Here is a 7,990-nt window from a genome sequence, read left to right as displayed (position 1 = left end):
CAATCATCCATGAACAACCAGAGCCAAACCAAACAGAACCACAACCCAGAACGTCTGATCACTCTGCTCCCAGAGCATCAGCACGTCCTGCTGCTAGAACCACGGATACAGATTCTTCTACAGCCTTTACTCCTGTATCCTTGCCAACCAATGTTGCTGATTCTTCTCCCTCCAATAACTCTGAATCCATTAGAAAATTCATGGAGGTTAGAAAAGAAAAGGTGTCTACCTTGGAAGAGTATTACCTTACCTGTCCAAGCCCTAGGAGATATCCTGGCCCTAGACCTAAACGTCTAGTTGACCCAGATGAACCTATCTTGGCCAATCCTATCCAAGAGGCAGACCCCTTGGTTCAACAAGCTCACCCTGCCCTTGACCAACAAGAGCCTATTCAACCAGAACCTGAACCGGAACATTCAGTGTCTAACCAATCCTCGGTTAGATCACCCCATCCTCTGGTTGAAACTTCAGACCCTCACCTTGGAACCTCTGAACCCAATGCTCCCATGATTAACATTGGTTCTCCACAAGGTGTCTCTGAAGCTCATAGCAGCAATCACCCAGCCTCTCCTGAAACCAACCTCTCCATAATTCCCTATACTCACCTTCAACCCACATCTCTCTCTGAGTGCATCAATATTTTCTATCATGAAGCCTCCTTGAGGCTCCGCAATGTGCACGGTCAGACTGACCTCAGTGAGAATGCTGAAAGTGTGGCTGATGAGTGGAACAATCTGAGCACTTGGCTAGTGGCTCAAGTTCCAATTATGATGCAGCTCCTGCATGCAGAGGGCAGTCAGAGGATTGAGGCTGCCAAGCAAAGGTTTGCTAGAAGGGTGGCTCTTCATGAACTGGAACAGAGAAATAAGCTTCTTGAAGCTATTGAAGAAGCCAAGAGAAAGAAAGAACAAGCAGAAGAAGCTGCACGTCAGGCAGCAGCTCAAGCTGAACAAGCCAGACTTGAGGCAGAGCGACTTGAAGCTGAGGCTGAAGCTCTTAGATGCCAAGCACTTGCACCAGTTGTGTTTACTCCTGCTGCTTCTGCTTCCATTCCAGATCCTCAAGCTGCTCAGAATGTTCCTTCCAGTTCTACTCAGCCAAGCTCATCCAGACTCGACATCATGGAACAACGTCTTGACACTCATGAATCCATGCTGATTGAGATGAAGCACATGATGATGGAACTTCTGCGACGCACTGACAAACCTTAGTTTTAGGATCTCTTCTTTTTCTTCTTTTTCGTTAACTTTGTTTTCCTTTTGTTAAACTCTGTTTCCTTTTTAATTTGTTCGTTTGTGATTATATATGCATATCTATATACTTGTGTCACATATGTTTGCTAAACTCGTTTTATTCATAATCTTTTTATGTTTACATCATACATTACTTCCCTAAAAAGTCTAGAATGGAGGATCTCTCCTCATTCTTCTGCACTCCTGGCGCTGCTCTGACCTATCCTTCTCCAAACGATCCAGTACATGCTGGATGTTGCTGAGCCTGATCTTTAGCTCATCCCTCTCCAGAATCTCTTCTGAAGTCTTGAGCTTCTCTTCCAAACTCTCTTTTTCTTCCAGCAGCTTGAGTTCAAGCCGGCTGAGTTCTTGCACCTCCTCCACGAAGGCAAGGAATTCCTTCAGGTCTCTCTCCAACTCTGGACGCAGGTCCTCTTCCAGCAGTGTCCGTGTTAGCTCCGAGATGGTCGTTGTACCCTCTGGATGCCTGATGTTCAGGAACAAGTCCTCTTCAAAGGCCTTCTTCCTCAGCTCTTCTAGTGCTACGTTGTATGATGCCATTCTTTTTTAATGAAAATTGTTCGAGGTGTGAAGCTTACCTTTCTCTCCAACGCTTTTTATAGGCTTCACTTTCTCTCTGCAAGTTAATGCTCCTACAGTTTCTCGAGGTTAAGTTCTTGGTAACTGACCCTTCTATTTACTCACTTGACCGGTGGTAAACGTTCATCCCTTGCATTAACTCTTTTATTTATTTCGCCTAACTCTGATTCTTACATCGTTTTCATTTTCTTTAAACTTAGACCTTCTCTAAGGGGGAGTACCTTGTACTTCAAGCTAAGTTTTTCACACCCCAGGCTTTTTGCTTATGACAAAAAGGGGGAGTAAACCCAGTTTTTGATGTGTAAGATGTGTTAGTGTGATTTATTTTTCTTTTGGAGAATTTAAGAGTTCCACCTTCATGACCATAGATGTGTCACTGGGAAAATACAAGGAATACATTTCACTTCTTCTGAAGTGATTCTAAGTTGACTCTGATACCCAAGACTCTGATACCTTGTCCATGACTCTGATCACTTATGCGCTCTGATTATTCGTTTTTCATCTATGTCATAAGTTTTTCACTCTGAACTCTTACATCATTTAGCTCAGAATCTAGACTTTACTAACGTTTTCATCAAGTATTAGATTCAGGGGGAGCTAAGCTCAGAATCAAGCAGTGACTTGAATTCAGAATGAGCAAGATAAACTATTCACATCAGGATAAGTCTTATTCTATATCTCTAAACTCTGAGTGAATTCAGTTTAATGTTTAAGAATTGTTCATCAAAAATCCTAGTTTTGTCATCATCAAAAAGGGGGAGATTGTAAGATCAAGTTTTGATCGAGTAGTACAACTCTATGTTTTGATGATTACAAGTTAACCTTTTGATATGAACAATTGTGGTACTCTAACGTGTTTTTCTGAGTGTGCTATTTACAGGCTCTGACCTCAACTCAATCTCACACAAATCAGAAGCACTGTGTATAAAGGGTAACCCAAGCAACGCTTTCGCATTCACCATGTTCAGTATGAACAGTGGAAAAGCTTCAGAAGTTCTGAAGCTATACAAACTCTGATGTGGACTCAGTCGCTAGAAGCTCTGAAGATCCAGAAGTTCTGATAACCAAGAAACACTGAAGGTTCAGATGTTCTGATGGTGTAGAAGACTCTGAAGATCCAGAAGCTCAATAGTGGAAACTCTGAAGTCCAGAAGCAAGAAACTCTGAAGGCCATGTTCTTCCGTCTGAGTTCAGAATCAGAAGATGCAATGGTCAGAGGATCTGTGCTTTCCCTCTGACTCTGATCAACCGGCTTCACAAGTTCCAATATGAAGTATTCCCCTGATCAGAAGTCTCCTAGGTTAAAAGGTCAAGTCGTTATCCAAGTACAAAAGCAAGTGTACCTTCCTGACGACCTACCTAACGTTCTCAGCCACAGCAGAAGCTGGATTTTCCAGAACTGCCCTCCAACGGTAGCATTTCCCATGCAACGCTCAACCCTAATCCTTGGAGTATATATAGAGGCTGAAGATTGAAAGAAGCGGCTAAGAGAGAAGTAATTCATACGCGCAAGACATTCAAAATTTTCTAAGCTTTCTTTCATCTGAAATTCATTGAGTTTACTATTAGCTTTTTAGAAGCAAATCTCTTGTAAACAATTCTTTGATAAACAGTTTGTTTAGTTCCTTTAGGAGATCAAGGTTGATCGGATCCTAGAGAAGACTAAGAGAGTGAATCTTAGTGTGAGCTAAGTCAGTGTAATTGTTAGTCACTTGTAGGTTTCAAGTGTAGTTGTAACTCTTACCTGATTAGTGGATTGCCTTCATTCTAAGAAGGAAGAAATCACCTTAACGGGTGGACTGGAGTAGCTTGAGTGATTTATCAAGTGAACCAGGATAAAATCCTTGTGTGCTTCTCTATCTCTTATCTTTAGCACTTAAGTTCTCGAAAGATTGGTCAAAATCTTTAAGGTGGAAGTTTTGTACTGAAAACGTTATTCAAACCCCCCCTTTCTACCGTTTTTCATACCTTCATAGCCAAGAAAGGAAATTACTTGCACAAGTCTCATTTTTCTTCTCCCCAAGCCTTTGGCCGCCCACCACCTTCTCATGGTCGGATTTTCTTTCAAAAATTTTTAAAATAATAATTTAAATAAAAACCAAAAAATAATTAATGCATTAATTACACAATTCATAAACTTACCCATGTCATGTATATAGTGATGAACACCTAACCTTAATTCAACTTTGAATATATTCAGATCAACTTCCCCAACAAACTCACATACAAAGCTACCAGCTTGAATGTAAGACCAAGTTCGGTAACCCCTACCCTATCTTTCGATCTTATATATAGCTAGCTGGAATTGAACACGCAAAAGCATAGGATTTGGATGATTCATCAAGCTTATCCTCTTAGTCATTAATATTTATTTCATTTTATATTATTCAAATTCTAAGTAAAGATTTTCCTTTTACACATAGACTAACATAATTATTCACATTCATAATTATCCGCATTAACTTTTTCCATTTTAGTTATGAAATTTATTAGTTAACGAATTTTATATAAATATGACCATTGATAATTTCATTGCATAAGAACTAAAAATAAAAAATTAAACTTTAAGTAATTTTAACCCATTTAATTGTTTCAATGTGTGATACAATCAATATATATATATTAGAAAAGAACATCTTCTATCACACTGATTTAGTGAGGTGGCAACTCCAGATTAATGTTTATATGAAAATTTCCACGTGTCATGCCATTAGATAACTTCACTTCTGTTGACACGTGTCAAAAGATATTTAATCTATAAAAAAAATTTATATTTTCTTATTTTAACTTATAAATTTAAACTTGATATGCAATTAACTAAAAAAGATTCCAAGTGGCTGTGTTGCTTTCTATGATTGCTTTAACAAGAAGTTTTTGATAAAATATATGTATCGCCCTGATTTCTCGAGTGTTACACAGTAACTAATTAACCAATTTTCGTAAAGAGTTTTCGTCGATTCACTTATTAATCTTCAATTAATGACAAACCTTTCATTTTACGAAAACTCTTGAAACATAACCTTTCCAAAAACACGCGGAAGTAACCAACATCGTAAAACTTTTTAAATAACCAATTGTAAAGAGTACGAATCAAAGGCCTGAATGAAAATAAAGATTACATCAAAACTTGTTCATTCGAATTTAAGCAATAAAATTGTTCGATACCAACACTTCGGAAACTCTCAACCCCAACAGAAAACAAAAGACTCTCAACCCAAACCCTATTCCTTAGCCTCTTCCTCTGAAGTGTAGTCGTCCTCCGGTATTGGCACGTCACGTAGCATCAACTCCCAAGAATGAGTCATCGCCATTATCTTCACGACCATCTACCCCCCCCCCCCAAATAAACACATAGCAAACCAGCAGGGTCAGGTCCAACAAAAAGAATGATAATGACAAAATCAACAACAACATATATAATATAAGTACATTATATGTCTTTTATGGGAAGGAGTCAGTTACTAACGGAATCTCACTTCACACAACCCACCAAAACTTCCAGGGCCATCTTCGTGCTTCCGCAGAGGCACGGTTATCACGGTGACCGCAGTCAACCAAATCACGTGAAGCCACACCGGCCCACAAGGTTCACGGGAGACCGCAGTCAACCCAAATAACTCCCTCGCGTGCAAGGTACCATCGTTCTCATGGACCATAGTCTACCTGACCTATGTCCAAATTATTCACATTTACTTGCAAGCGAGTTTATTACACTTTTCTCTTTGTTAAGTCTCTAAAGTCAATCCTAGAGTTTTATCATACTCTTTATACAACAACCTTCACAACACAACATTCACGGGTTACAAGGGAATTACGGCTAGGTGAGCGACCCTTGAACCATTAACTGAGAAAATAAATATAATCCACGTAAAGGAACGCAAGAACATTCACTCATACATAATATATCATCGCAACTTCAACATATTGACAGCAGAAACAACTTTCACAAAAATAGAGCCACAGAATGCATCTTTCAACCAAAAATCACGTATGATACCTTTCTAGAAAGATATTTTAAATATCTACAACTCTCTAGTGACACACTTGTTCATTTGAGTCCCAGAATTAGGTGATATTAGGCCTTAAAGCTAACTGTCCGGAACAGGAAAAACAGCAGGTGTGACAGTTACTAAACACAACCCCCAGATCACATTACTAAACCAAAAATTATGATTTTTATATGTCTGGAAAGATATTTCGAAAATCTACAACTTTCATTTTAATCACTTTTTCATTTGATGACCATAAACAGGTAAAAAGGGGCTCTGAAGTCCGCTGTCCAGTACAGGAAACTGGCAGCGAAACTCCCATGCCTCTATGGTTTTCAAAAATAATTTTCCTTCCTTCCCCTTTGATCATGGCAATCTTGGTACAGCCCCCAACAACCAAAATATCCACTCAAAATTTCAGCACCAAACATTTAGCAAGGATCATGTTATAACAAGTGCAAAATAGCACAAAACTTAACAAATACCATGGCAACTCGCATAAAATCATAGATTCAGATCATAAACAACGTTTGAGGATCATATTCATGGCTTTTCAAGAGAAAAATTCCAGCAAGCAAGCATGTACAGGAAATCATGCAAAAACAGTCCAAAACTCAAGTTGTTTCTCATGGCAATTCATGGCATATTCCCTAAAGAACCTACCCATTCCTAGAATCAGCCCTTACCTCGGGTTTTGAATGAATTTAGATGAAAAGAAGCAGGATTTTGATGGAGAGAAGTGAAGAATAGAAAGAGCTTCCTCTGCTGTCCAAAATTCTCCTTCCTCCACGTGCTTCCTCTCCTTCTCGCGTTTCCTCTCCTTCCTTGCGGTTTTTCTCTCTTTCTCGTGTCTCCTCCTCCTCCTTGGTGGGCGGTGGTTGCTGGTGGTGCAAGGGTGACGAGTGGAGGCCTCTTAGGAGCAAGGGGAAGGGTTTAATTGGTACTAATCACTCTTTACTTCAGAAAAAAGTCAGAATCTTCCTCCCTTTTCCCTTTGCAAGGCTGCGGCATCACCACTAATGGGCTAGGATTTTCATAACCCTAGCTCCTTCCTTCTCATCCAAGTCACTTGGCCCACTTAGCCTCTTCTTAATCTCCTGATCATGACCTCATAAGTTCACTAACCGACCCAAATAACGCATTAACCAAGGCTTAAGCCCAAAGTTTTAAGTTAGAGCTCGTAAGGTCTGGGCAGCTGGACCTTTGCTCACTAAAACGGGGATATCTGAAGCTACCGATATCGGATTGACTCGAAACCACTTGGAGAATTTTCTAGATTTGAAGGGCTACAACTCTCATGAAGGAAGTTTTCCCAAATGAAGTCGTTAAGACCCTCTAAAAATTCACACAAGTTGACAGTTCTAATCTGCCAGTTATCAAACATTAGCTAAAACTTCAATTTTATTCAAACTTTCATAAAATTGTTCCAAATTGAACTTAGGGCCTTACCATACCACCCCCCTTAAAATAGTTTCGCCCTCGAAACTTAAGGGTTTACAAATAAATCGGGGTGTGACTCCTGCATCTTATCCTCTAACTCCAAGGTCGCGTCACCAGTCTCTTGGTTCCACACGACCTTCACAAAAGGCACCTCCTTGTTTCTTAAGCGCTTTATGCTTCGGTCGACGATCCTGATGGGTGGCACCTCCATTGTCAGATCATCTCTCAGTTGTATGTCATCTGGCGTAATCACATGCGAATCATCTGACATGTACTTCGCAACTGCGACACATGAAGAACGTCATGGATGTTGGATAGGAACGGTGGTAAGGCGATCCTGTACGCCACCGGTCCAACTCGCTCTGTGATCTGGTACGGCCCAATAAACTTCGGAGTAAGCTTCTTGGACTTGATTGCCCTTCCGACACCTGTCATCGGGGTAACCCGCAAGAAGACATGGTCTCCAGCCTGAAATTCCAACTCCTTTCGTCGGTTGTCGGCGTAACTCTTTTGGCGACTCTGCGCGGTTTTCATCTTTTCCTGAATTCTCCTGACTTCCTCGGTGGTCTGTTGCACCAATTTCGGACCAATCACCAGATTATCTCCATCCTGATGCCAGCATAAGGGCGTACGACACCTCCGACCGTACAAAGTTTCGTAAGGTGCCATGCCGATGCTCGCATGGAAACTATTGTTGTAAGTGAATTCGATCAATGGCAGCATCTCATC

At 40.5% G+C, this 7,990-nt stretch overlaps 1 long non-coding RNA gene across 1 annotated transcript; it reads right to left on the bottom strand.

The window, feature by feature from the left end:
* Positions 1-4,916: 4,916 nt before the first annotated feature.
* On the bottom strand, positions 4,917-7,011 carry LOC130724464 (uncharacterized). Its single transcript, XR_009014522.1, has 2 exons — positions 6,508-7,011; positions 4,917-5,158 (listed from the first exon to the last, which is right to left on the bottom strand). It is a non-coding gene; the product is annotated as an uncharacterized LOC130724464 (long non-coding RNA).
* Between the last annotated feature and the right edge of the window lie 979 nt (positions 7,012-7,990).

The sequence above is a fragment of the Lotus japonicus genome, chromosome 6, assembly GCF_012489685.1.
Source record: "Lotus japonicus ecotype B-129 chromosome 6, LjGifu_v1.2".
Lineage (NCBI taxonomy): Eukaryota > Viridiplantae > Streptophyta > Magnoliopsida > Fabales > Fabaceae > Lotus > Lotus japonicus.
This window is presented reverse-complemented; position numbering and strand designations above follow the sequence as displayed.